The sequence below is a fragment of the Pleurodeles waltl genome, chromosome 5 (genome assembly GCF_031143425.1).
Source record: "Pleurodeles waltl isolate 20211129_DDA chromosome 5, aPleWal1.hap1.20221129, whole genome shotgun sequence".
Classification (NCBI taxonomy): domain Eukaryota; kingdom Metazoa; phylum Chordata; class Amphibia; order Caudata; family Salamandridae; genus Pleurodeles; species Pleurodeles waltl.
Genome location: NC_090444.1, coordinates 1,671,927,984 through 1,671,937,207, shown reverse-complemented (window position 1 = coordinate 1,671,937,207; position 9,224 = coordinate 1,671,927,984).

The window sequence follows — 9,224 nt, the reverse complement described above, 5'->3', positions numbered from 1 at the left end:
CAGCAGTTGAGTGCCTCGCTATTTTAGACCATTTGGGTTGGATATATATATATATATATATACATAAATATATATATATATATTCTAGCCGTATGGTTTCCTTGGGGGCCATAGTGACAAATACAATTACTAAAAAAAAATATTGCCCCCACAGGGGGGTCGCCCTGCTCACGGGACGACCCCCTGTCAATTTTTTTTAATTTTGCCCCTGGGGGAGGGGGCGAGATCGGGTGCGATCATGTCCCCCAGGGGGCACCTACCTTTAAAAAAATATATATGCCCCCAGTGGGAGCAGTCCGTTTGCCGAGGGGGCAGATCCACCCCCAAGTGAAATCCCTGATGTCTAGTGGGGTTTCCTGTCCCTCGATCGCAGCTGTGCAGGAAACCTGTTCTTTTCAAAGGGGAGAGTCTCCCCTTTCAAACGTGGCCTTCCCGAACGTCGGAAAGGCCATTTGGGGCAGTTTTCCCCATCGGAGCAGGAATCGGCCACATGGGAAAACAAAACAGTGACGTCACAAATGGGCGAGTGGTGGGTCAGGGGGACACACTGAAGATCTTCCATGTCTCCCAGGGTATTTGCAAATAAATATTTTTGAACCCCCCCTTCCTTGTGTCGGCTGGTTGTGACCCACACCAGGGAGGTAGTGTGGGCGTCAGCCAATGGCGATGCCCCACACTCTAGGGGTTAAAGTAAAGAAAAACAAAACACTATGAAGCAGCTAAACAATGCTAGTGTCATAGCACATGTTTTTTTTTACATTAAACCATGTCACACAGCCTCTGGCACGGCTGTGTAACATGTCTGAAGCTGATGTTTCTTGCATAGGCATACAAAATTGGCTTTGCCATTGCATGTTTGTTAAGTTCTTAAGACTTGTCATCATTTTACTGTAATTAATATTGACTCCAGAAGGTATCACTCAGGTTGACTATTACAGTTATTTCCTGCCTGCCACTCCTTCTTCCTGGGGAAGAGTGAGAGGGGGTCTGCCATCCCTATTCAAAGTATCCTTAGAGTCTAAAGGTTTTGTGGCCCTGTTTTCACATCCAGGCATTCATGATTTCTGGGTAGTTTGGTCCAGAAACTTACATTGTTTTCCCCCTAAATGTTTATAATGAAGTTTATTCACCAGTTAAGCAGTGCAATGTTGGTGTATTATTTAATGTTGTTAGGGTAAAAAGAGTCAGGACGTTGGCTAGCACAAAACACTATGACCTACTTATTGAGTAGGTACTTTAATGCAAAACGTGGCTCCAGAACTAAGATTCTCAATTCTTCAGCTGACCGTCCTAAGGTCTTATTCTACTCTCCTTCAGACACCACGGGCATTAAATTACATAAATACCTGACCATTTGCAACCTATGGAATCTAGCTGATTTTTTATCAAATCTGTACTTCAATTCATACCTTCACTGGGTTTGCTCATGGGACCACAACTGATTGCACCAGCAAAATGTCATCTTATGCACAATCTTGGACAATTGGCCAGTGGATTCGGTAACCATATGCCCAGTTTCCTGCCACTGAATCCACCATTTAATCCAATGAGGAACCCCAAGATTTTCCTAACAGCCTATTACTGAGCAATAAGGGGCTTAGGCTATGTTGGAGGCTGGTAGACGCAGCATATCTCTTTATCATCATTAGGGCAAATATCTCATTAGTTCACACATGCCTGGCATATGAAATTCAATATAACCACACAATCATTGAAGCTCTTTACAGATATTGTTTTTAGCTGTAAGAATGCTTTGCATTCCCCAATGAGAACTCATAACCCCTTCCATCCCAGCTGGTTTGACAACGTCTGCAGGGTAGCCAACAGTTGTTTGCAGATTGCCCCTAATAGCTACCCTAGGGACCAAGAGAACATCTGGAATTGTAGAGCCACTTACAAAACTGCCCTAAAAATAGGATATTGAAGATAAAAGAGGGAGCATAGGAGAAATTGGTCAGCTTGTGTTATTAATTCACAGACTGTGAAAGCAGGAATCAACATTAGCCCTGCCACTTATACTAAAGTTAATGACCGGGTTCAACATTTTAGGTCAATATACCATCTGGAGGGTCATACTGTACTGGACAACCTCTGGCTGATTCAAACCTATCCTCTATCAAGTGTGTTTGAGTATCTGAGGTGACTTCTGTGATCCTTGAGAGCAAATCCGGCAAGGCCCCCAGCCCAGATGGGGTCCCTAAGGACCTTTACATTCCTAATCTGGATTTATAGTCCCACGTTATCACCAATGTCAATAATTCCGTTTGAAACTGAAAAATACCTTCTTCTTGGTATGCAGTTCTAATGGAAATAGTTTTCAAAAAAGGTAATACGCAAGAGGCACATTGCTACAAACCAATTTCTCTGGTCGACCACTAATGGAGAAATCATTTTTTAGCACCTTGCCTCTTGTTAATTAACAAGTCATTGGCCGGCTTATTTTACAGAGGAGCAAGTGCTAGGCTGAGGACAACAATGCCCCATCAGAGGCCCAATACAGACTCAGAAAAGGCCAGGGAACCTTGGAACAATCTCTCAATCTACATCTTGTAGCTAGTAAATACACCATTGCAAGGCAGGGCGAGTTTTTAAAAATCTTTTATTGGCTTTTGCAGTGCTTTTGATCAAGTGACTCACTCAAATATCTGGGTATTCTGATCAGGTATGAGGATGGATAAGACTCTACTCAATTTTCTCCATGTTTTACACAACAATAACTCAGTTTCAGTGATTTTTGGTGGAGGGTGGGTGCTCAGATTCATTTTCACTTGGGAGGTGGTTCACCAGGAGATTGTCTTTGCCCCACACCCAACACTAATTTGATTGCATTTTAACAAGTGTGATGCTTTTTAATTACACATTCCAAGGATGTGCCTTTTAAAAAAAAACACATTTAGGCCCTCATTCTGACCTTGGCGGGCGGCGGAGGCCGCCCGCCAAAGTCCCGCCGTCAGGTTACCGTTCCGCGGTCGAAAGACCGCGGCGGTAATTCTGACTTTCCCGCTGGGCTGGCGGGCGGTCGCCTTCAGACCGCCAGCCAGCCCAGCGGGAAAGAGGCTTCCACGATGAAGCCGGCTCGGAATCGAGCCGGCGGAGTGGAAGCTGTGCGACGGGTGCAGTTGCACCCGTCGCGTATTTCACTGTCTGCGCAGCAGACAGTGAAATACATGTAGGGGCCCTCTTACGGGGGCCCCTGCAATGCCCATGCCAGTGGCATGGGCACTGCAGGGGCCCCCAGGGGCCCCGCGACCCCCCCTACCGCCATCCGGATCTCGGCGGTCCGACCGCCGGGATCTGGATGGCGGTAGTGGGGGTCGGAATCCCCGCGGCGGTGCAGCAAGCTGCGCCGCCGCGGAGGATTCAATGGGGCCGCGGTACACTGGCGAGACCCCGCCAGTGGTGCCGGTCCGACCGCGGCTTTACCGCCGCGGTCGGAATCCCCATTGGAGCACCGCCGGCCTGTCGGCGGTGCTCCCGCGGTCCTCCGCCCTGGCGGTCAAAGACCGCCAGGGTCAGAATGAGGGCCTTAGTCTTCATATCACCTTGGATAAGCACCTTCTTGGTCCGATCTACCTTGAGTTCTTATATCAGGATTGGTTGTTAGCAATACATGACCCTACGTGCCAAGGACCATAGTCTTCAACCAGTTTCCAAATCGCCCCATTCTCCACCTCCCTCTTGCACCAGTTATTCTTGTCTAGACCCCTGAAATATTTGACTGAGTTCCACCAATCCTGCCTAGCCGTGAGCACAGATTGACACCACACTTTACAAATCTCCCTCCTTGCCAGGAGTACCAAATAGAAGATTAGCAGTCTTTGTAGTCTTGAGAGGGCTCCTGCTCCGGACCCTCTGTGTTCCACCCCAAACATAATCAAAGTGGGTCTTACCTTCACATCTCGACTGAGGATGCCTGAGATGGTCTTCCCCACCTCCAACCAAAACCTTTCCAGAATAGGACAGCTGGCAAACATATGAACATCGGCTGCAGTGCTTACATTTGGAGTCCCCTATGTCTCTCTCTCCTCTTATCTTAGCCAGCCTTGCCAGAATCCAGTAGACTCTGTGTAAAGTAAATAAAAATGCTTCTTCCTTAAGGTAGCAGATTTAACAACACAATAAAGCGTGCTCATAGATACTTGCCATAACTCATCCAGCTCCATGCTTGGCAAATATCCATCCCAAACCAGGTAGAGGGGCCTCATATTTTCTTCTGCGGCTGCCAGAATATACCGGTACCAACATGATACCTCCTTCTTCCTTGTTCTGGGAGCCTGAAGGTCCTTTTCCATGGAACTCGGCTCAACAGCGATCCACCCCGGTTCTTGAGCCAGGCATTTATCTGCAGAACCTTAAATCTAGAAGGATATATCTATGGTTAAATCAAGATCCGTACCTGCTCTGTTGTACACCAATACCACTGTTTTAATGTCAGAACACCAAATGAGCTCAAAGCATGATCAATTTGTTCATGTCCTTTTGGACAACGTAGACCTGGAAATTAAGTTTAGTAAAATGTATTACACTGTGGCTTTTAAAATCAGTAGCTGTTGAATATTTAAAGGAAAATTGCAATTCCTTGGGGACTTCATAAATTATATATCTAGTGCACAATCTTAGGAAGATGGTTCCTCTATTGTAGGAAAGTAGCCTCTTTCTAGCTTGGTTACTCCCACTTTTGGCCTGTTTGTCAGTGTGTTTGACTGTGTCTGCTGGGATCCTGCGAACCAGGACCCCCAGTGTTTATGCTTTCTCCCTTAAATTTGGTTGTCACATACTTATAAGTCCCTAGTTTTCTGGTACTAGATACCCAAAGCATTGAGGTTCCAGGGGATCCCTATAGGCTGCCGCATATATTTTGCCACCCATAGGGAGCCCATGCAAAGGCTTATGCAGGACTGCCATTGGACCATACGTGAAAAGGTGCATGCACCCTTTCACTGCCATTTCAACTGCACCAGGTCACTTATAAGTCACTCCTATAGCAGGCCCTCCAGCCCTGAGAGCAGGGTGCAAAGTACCTTCTGTGTGAGGGCAGCCCTGCACTAGCAGAGGTGCCCCTAAGGCCTCCAGGACCATTTTCCCAGACTTTGTGAGTGTGTAGCTACATAATGGTAACTCCAAACATAGGCCCTCATTTGGAACATGGCGGTTCGGCCCACCATGCCGGTAGTGGCGGCTGAAGCCACCAGCTGGCATGGCGGGCCAAACCGCCATATAATGAACAGGGTGATGGCCGTCAGTGGCAGCCATCACCCACCTCCAGGCTCCCGCCGTCAGGCACACTGGCGGCAGGATGAAACACCATCCGCCAGGGTAGCAGCGCTACCCTGCGGATAATGTTTCATTTCCCACCAGCCTTTTCCTGGCGGGATGTCCTGCCAGGAAAAGGCTGGTGGAGGGGGTGCCCCGGGGCACCCCTGGGGGCCCCTGTACTGCCCATGCAATTTGCATGGGCAGTGCAGGGGCCCCGGTGCAGTGCCCCGTCACGCAGGTCACTTCCCGATTTTTGGCCAGTGATATGCGGGACGGGTGCAAAGGCATTGACCGCCCGCCGGCTCTCAGAAAGGTTCATATTCTGGGCGGCGGGTTTCCTGGGTCGCTGACAGTCAGTGTTTTGACTGCCAGCATGAACATAGAGGTTGTTTCCGCCGTGTTCATAATGACCCCCATAGGCATGTTTGGTATCAAACATGCAGGAATCATACCCCCATGATTTTGCAAGCATTGGTTGTATGATTCCATGCACTCTGGGAGCTGCCATTACAGCCTTCTGATGTTTTCCAGGCAGCCCCAGCTGCTGCCACCTCACAGACAGGTTTCTGCCCTCCTGTAGGTTGCAAATCTCAAGCCCAGGAAGGCAGAACAAAGGATTTTGTTTGGGAGAGGGGTGTTACACCCTCTCCCTTTGGAAATACATGTTAAGGCTTGGGAGGGGTAGCCTCCCCAAGCCACTGGAAATGCTTTGAAGGGCACATTTGTTGCTCTCCTTGCATAATCCAGTCTACACCGGTTCAAGGACCCCAGTCCCTGCTCTGGCGCGAAACTGGACAAAGGAAAGGGGAGTGACCACTCCCCTGTCCATCACCACCACAGGGGTGGTGCTCAAAGCTACTCCAGAGGGTCCCTGGGTTTTGCCATCCTGGATTCCAAGTTGGCAGGGAACTCTGGGAGCATCTGAGTGGCCAGTGCCAGCACGTGATGTCAAAGCCCTCCCCTGATAGGTACCTACCTGCTTAGCTGACCAATCCCCCTTTCAGGGCTATTTAGGGTCTCTCCTCTGGGTGGTTCTTCAGATTCGGATTGCAAGACTCCAGCAGGAAACCTCTGAATCTTTCACTTCAACTTCTCACTGAAGAAACTGCATCTGGGCCCTCCAGGGACTCTTCAAACTGCAACAAAGAAGCAAGACGCCTCCTGCAAGATTGTATCTTCAGCTCCTACCAGCAACTGCAATTGTTTCCTGGTCGGGCATCCTGTGAGGACAGTCCATCTTCAGCCTGTATCAGAAGAGTGACAGAATCTCCCTTGGGGTGAAGGAGTCACTCCCCTGCTTCAGCAAGCACCTACTGCAAATGACGACTGGCTGCACGGATCCCCTCTTCTGCTGAGCTGCGTGGATCCTGCATAAAGGGGGGTGGACTGAAGTGGTCCAGACGGTCCTGATGTCTCACTAAACAACTTTAGTGGAGGTAAGAGCATGGCCCCCCACACAAAACAGTACCACCATGCACTGCATGTTTTGCAGTTGCCAGAGCTTGTTGGCATAATTCCACGAAGTTCTTCATGCATCTTGCAGCTCAGGTCCCCAGCACTCTATCCTGTGATGCACTTCTTCCTGAGTGGTTCTCCGACGGCTGCGTGGACCTCCTTTTGCACCTTCTTTGTCCCCATGCTGTGGGACTCCTGTGCGTGCTACCTGGTCTTCTGTGGGCTCTCTGAGTTGATGAGAGCTCCCTCTGACTCTGCCTCCGGGGTAGAGCCCACCTGGTCCTTTCTAGTGCAGGGCAGCACCATTTTCCACTAACAGCGACCTTTGCATGTGCCAAGGCTTGTTGGAGGACCCCAGCGACACAAACCAGACTGCAATCCTCCTTCTGACATGGTCTAAAGCTTTTCGGGGGTAATTTTATGTTGGGTAATTGGCTCTCTTCACTATTCCAACTCAATATTACCTCACAAGTGGTGCCTGCTCTCTAGGAAACCCCCTGTGACCCAGACAAATAACTTAAATATATTACCATACTAAAAATGAGCGGCACTCCACCATAATCTTATCTCAAAGCAAAAATTATTTTCTGTTCAATAACAATTAATGTCCATAAATCACATGTTTTCCATAAGTTCGATATTAGTAATCTTTATTCCTCCTTGAAATTCTTGTATCCAAATTGTTCAGAACATTGTCCCAGTCATCCAAATTGTTCACAACTTTGTCCCAGTCTGTATCCAAATTGTTCACAAAATTGTCCCAGTCATCCAAATTGTTCACAACTTTGTCCCAGTCAACACGTGTTTCGTCTAGGGTGTACCCTTTGACTTCATGAGGACTTTCTACAACAAATAATACTTAATCAGTGTTACATCAAAACCAATATGTTCACTTAATTAAACCATCACCAATCTATGTGATAAAAATATTGATAAAATAGTTGTGCGTGAAAACCATGAATTTAAAGTCGTGATTTGAAATATATTAATCATCATCAAGATCCAAAGTACCCACTCATATGACTTTTTTTATACACCCCCTATTCTAATAACTTACAACCTTATTTCACATATATCCTCTACCTTTTATCCACCAAATTATCCATCCGTAAAAGACATGCTTTATCATATGCATTTCAAAATGTAAATAAACTTCACAAAGCTTCAAATCCCATATATTTTTACCTCATTTTATAGTGAACCCTCTCAAATGTATGACTGTATGCTTAATTGGTGATCAATCTGGAAAGACACATATTTAATATATTATTGTAACCATAATTCACCCCTAATTCCTACACCACTGCGTGAGGTCACCCATAAGGCTTACCTTACTTTCATTGTTTATATTAACTTTCAATTGCTCCTATTGTAACGGAGCATATCCTAAAAAAGAATGTGCGAATTATTACCAAAGGCCCCCTCTCCATTTACCCCGTATTTCCCTATTTTGTTCCCTTTTCAGGAACCTCTTACCTGAATATCCGTAATCGCGCCGCATGTGTTACGGCGTATTCTATCAAAGGAAAAATGCGTGCTGTTTCCATGTTTATATGCCCGCCCCCTAGAGCCGTTAACATAGAGGACGGACTTCCCCTTGCATCGCGTCCGTACGCGCTCATTGTAGCGTACAATTTCTAAATGATCACAGTAGTATAAATCATGCCTAAAAGCACAAGGAATTTAAAATCCTACATTTAAAAAAAAAAAATGTTCATTTCTAACCTACTAAGAAAAAGGAAGATCATTCCTTAATAATACACAAACTCAATCCATACTCATTTACTTTTAAAAAAGAAATATTTTAAAGAGAAATAAATCCCATTTTCTGCCTTAGCTTAATGGCTTATCCGATTTGTTCAATACCCATTTCTTGACTACCATACTCTGATCCTATTCTTATTCTATTGTGAATAACAGTGCCATTATTTTTATTTTGTGCCCTTTTCTTAAGTTATATTAGAAAATCATTTTAAGGTATCCATATCAAGGGCGCAATGGCTCAATTTGGTGCCACTGTTTCCTTTTTACCTAAATATTAAGTATTGATTCCTATCTTAATATTTTAGTGTTATGGATAGTCTCTGTTATACATTGACAATATCTTCCCATCTTTCTCCCAAAAAGTAGTCCAACTCATAATTAGAATTTAAACCACGCTCCACCGCTCCTAGGCGCATGTCCACATTGATTCATTCCTTCTCAATGCCAATTCTCGATTACCACCTCTTGGGTCCATTTTACATTGTTCAAATCCAAAGAACCTAAAGTCTTTATGTTTTCCCTGTGCCTCACAGGATCTCATATGTAAAGTAATGGGATAACGTTCTTCTTCTTGCATTATAGCTCTCCAATGTTCTGCTATCCTCACCTTAAGGGGACGGAAAGTACTCCCCACATATATCTTATCACCTCTACAAATTATCATATATATAACATATTTGGTATTGCAATTTATGTGAGTTTTTATAATAAATGTCTTTTTATCGAACCCTTGAAATTCCTTCTTTGCA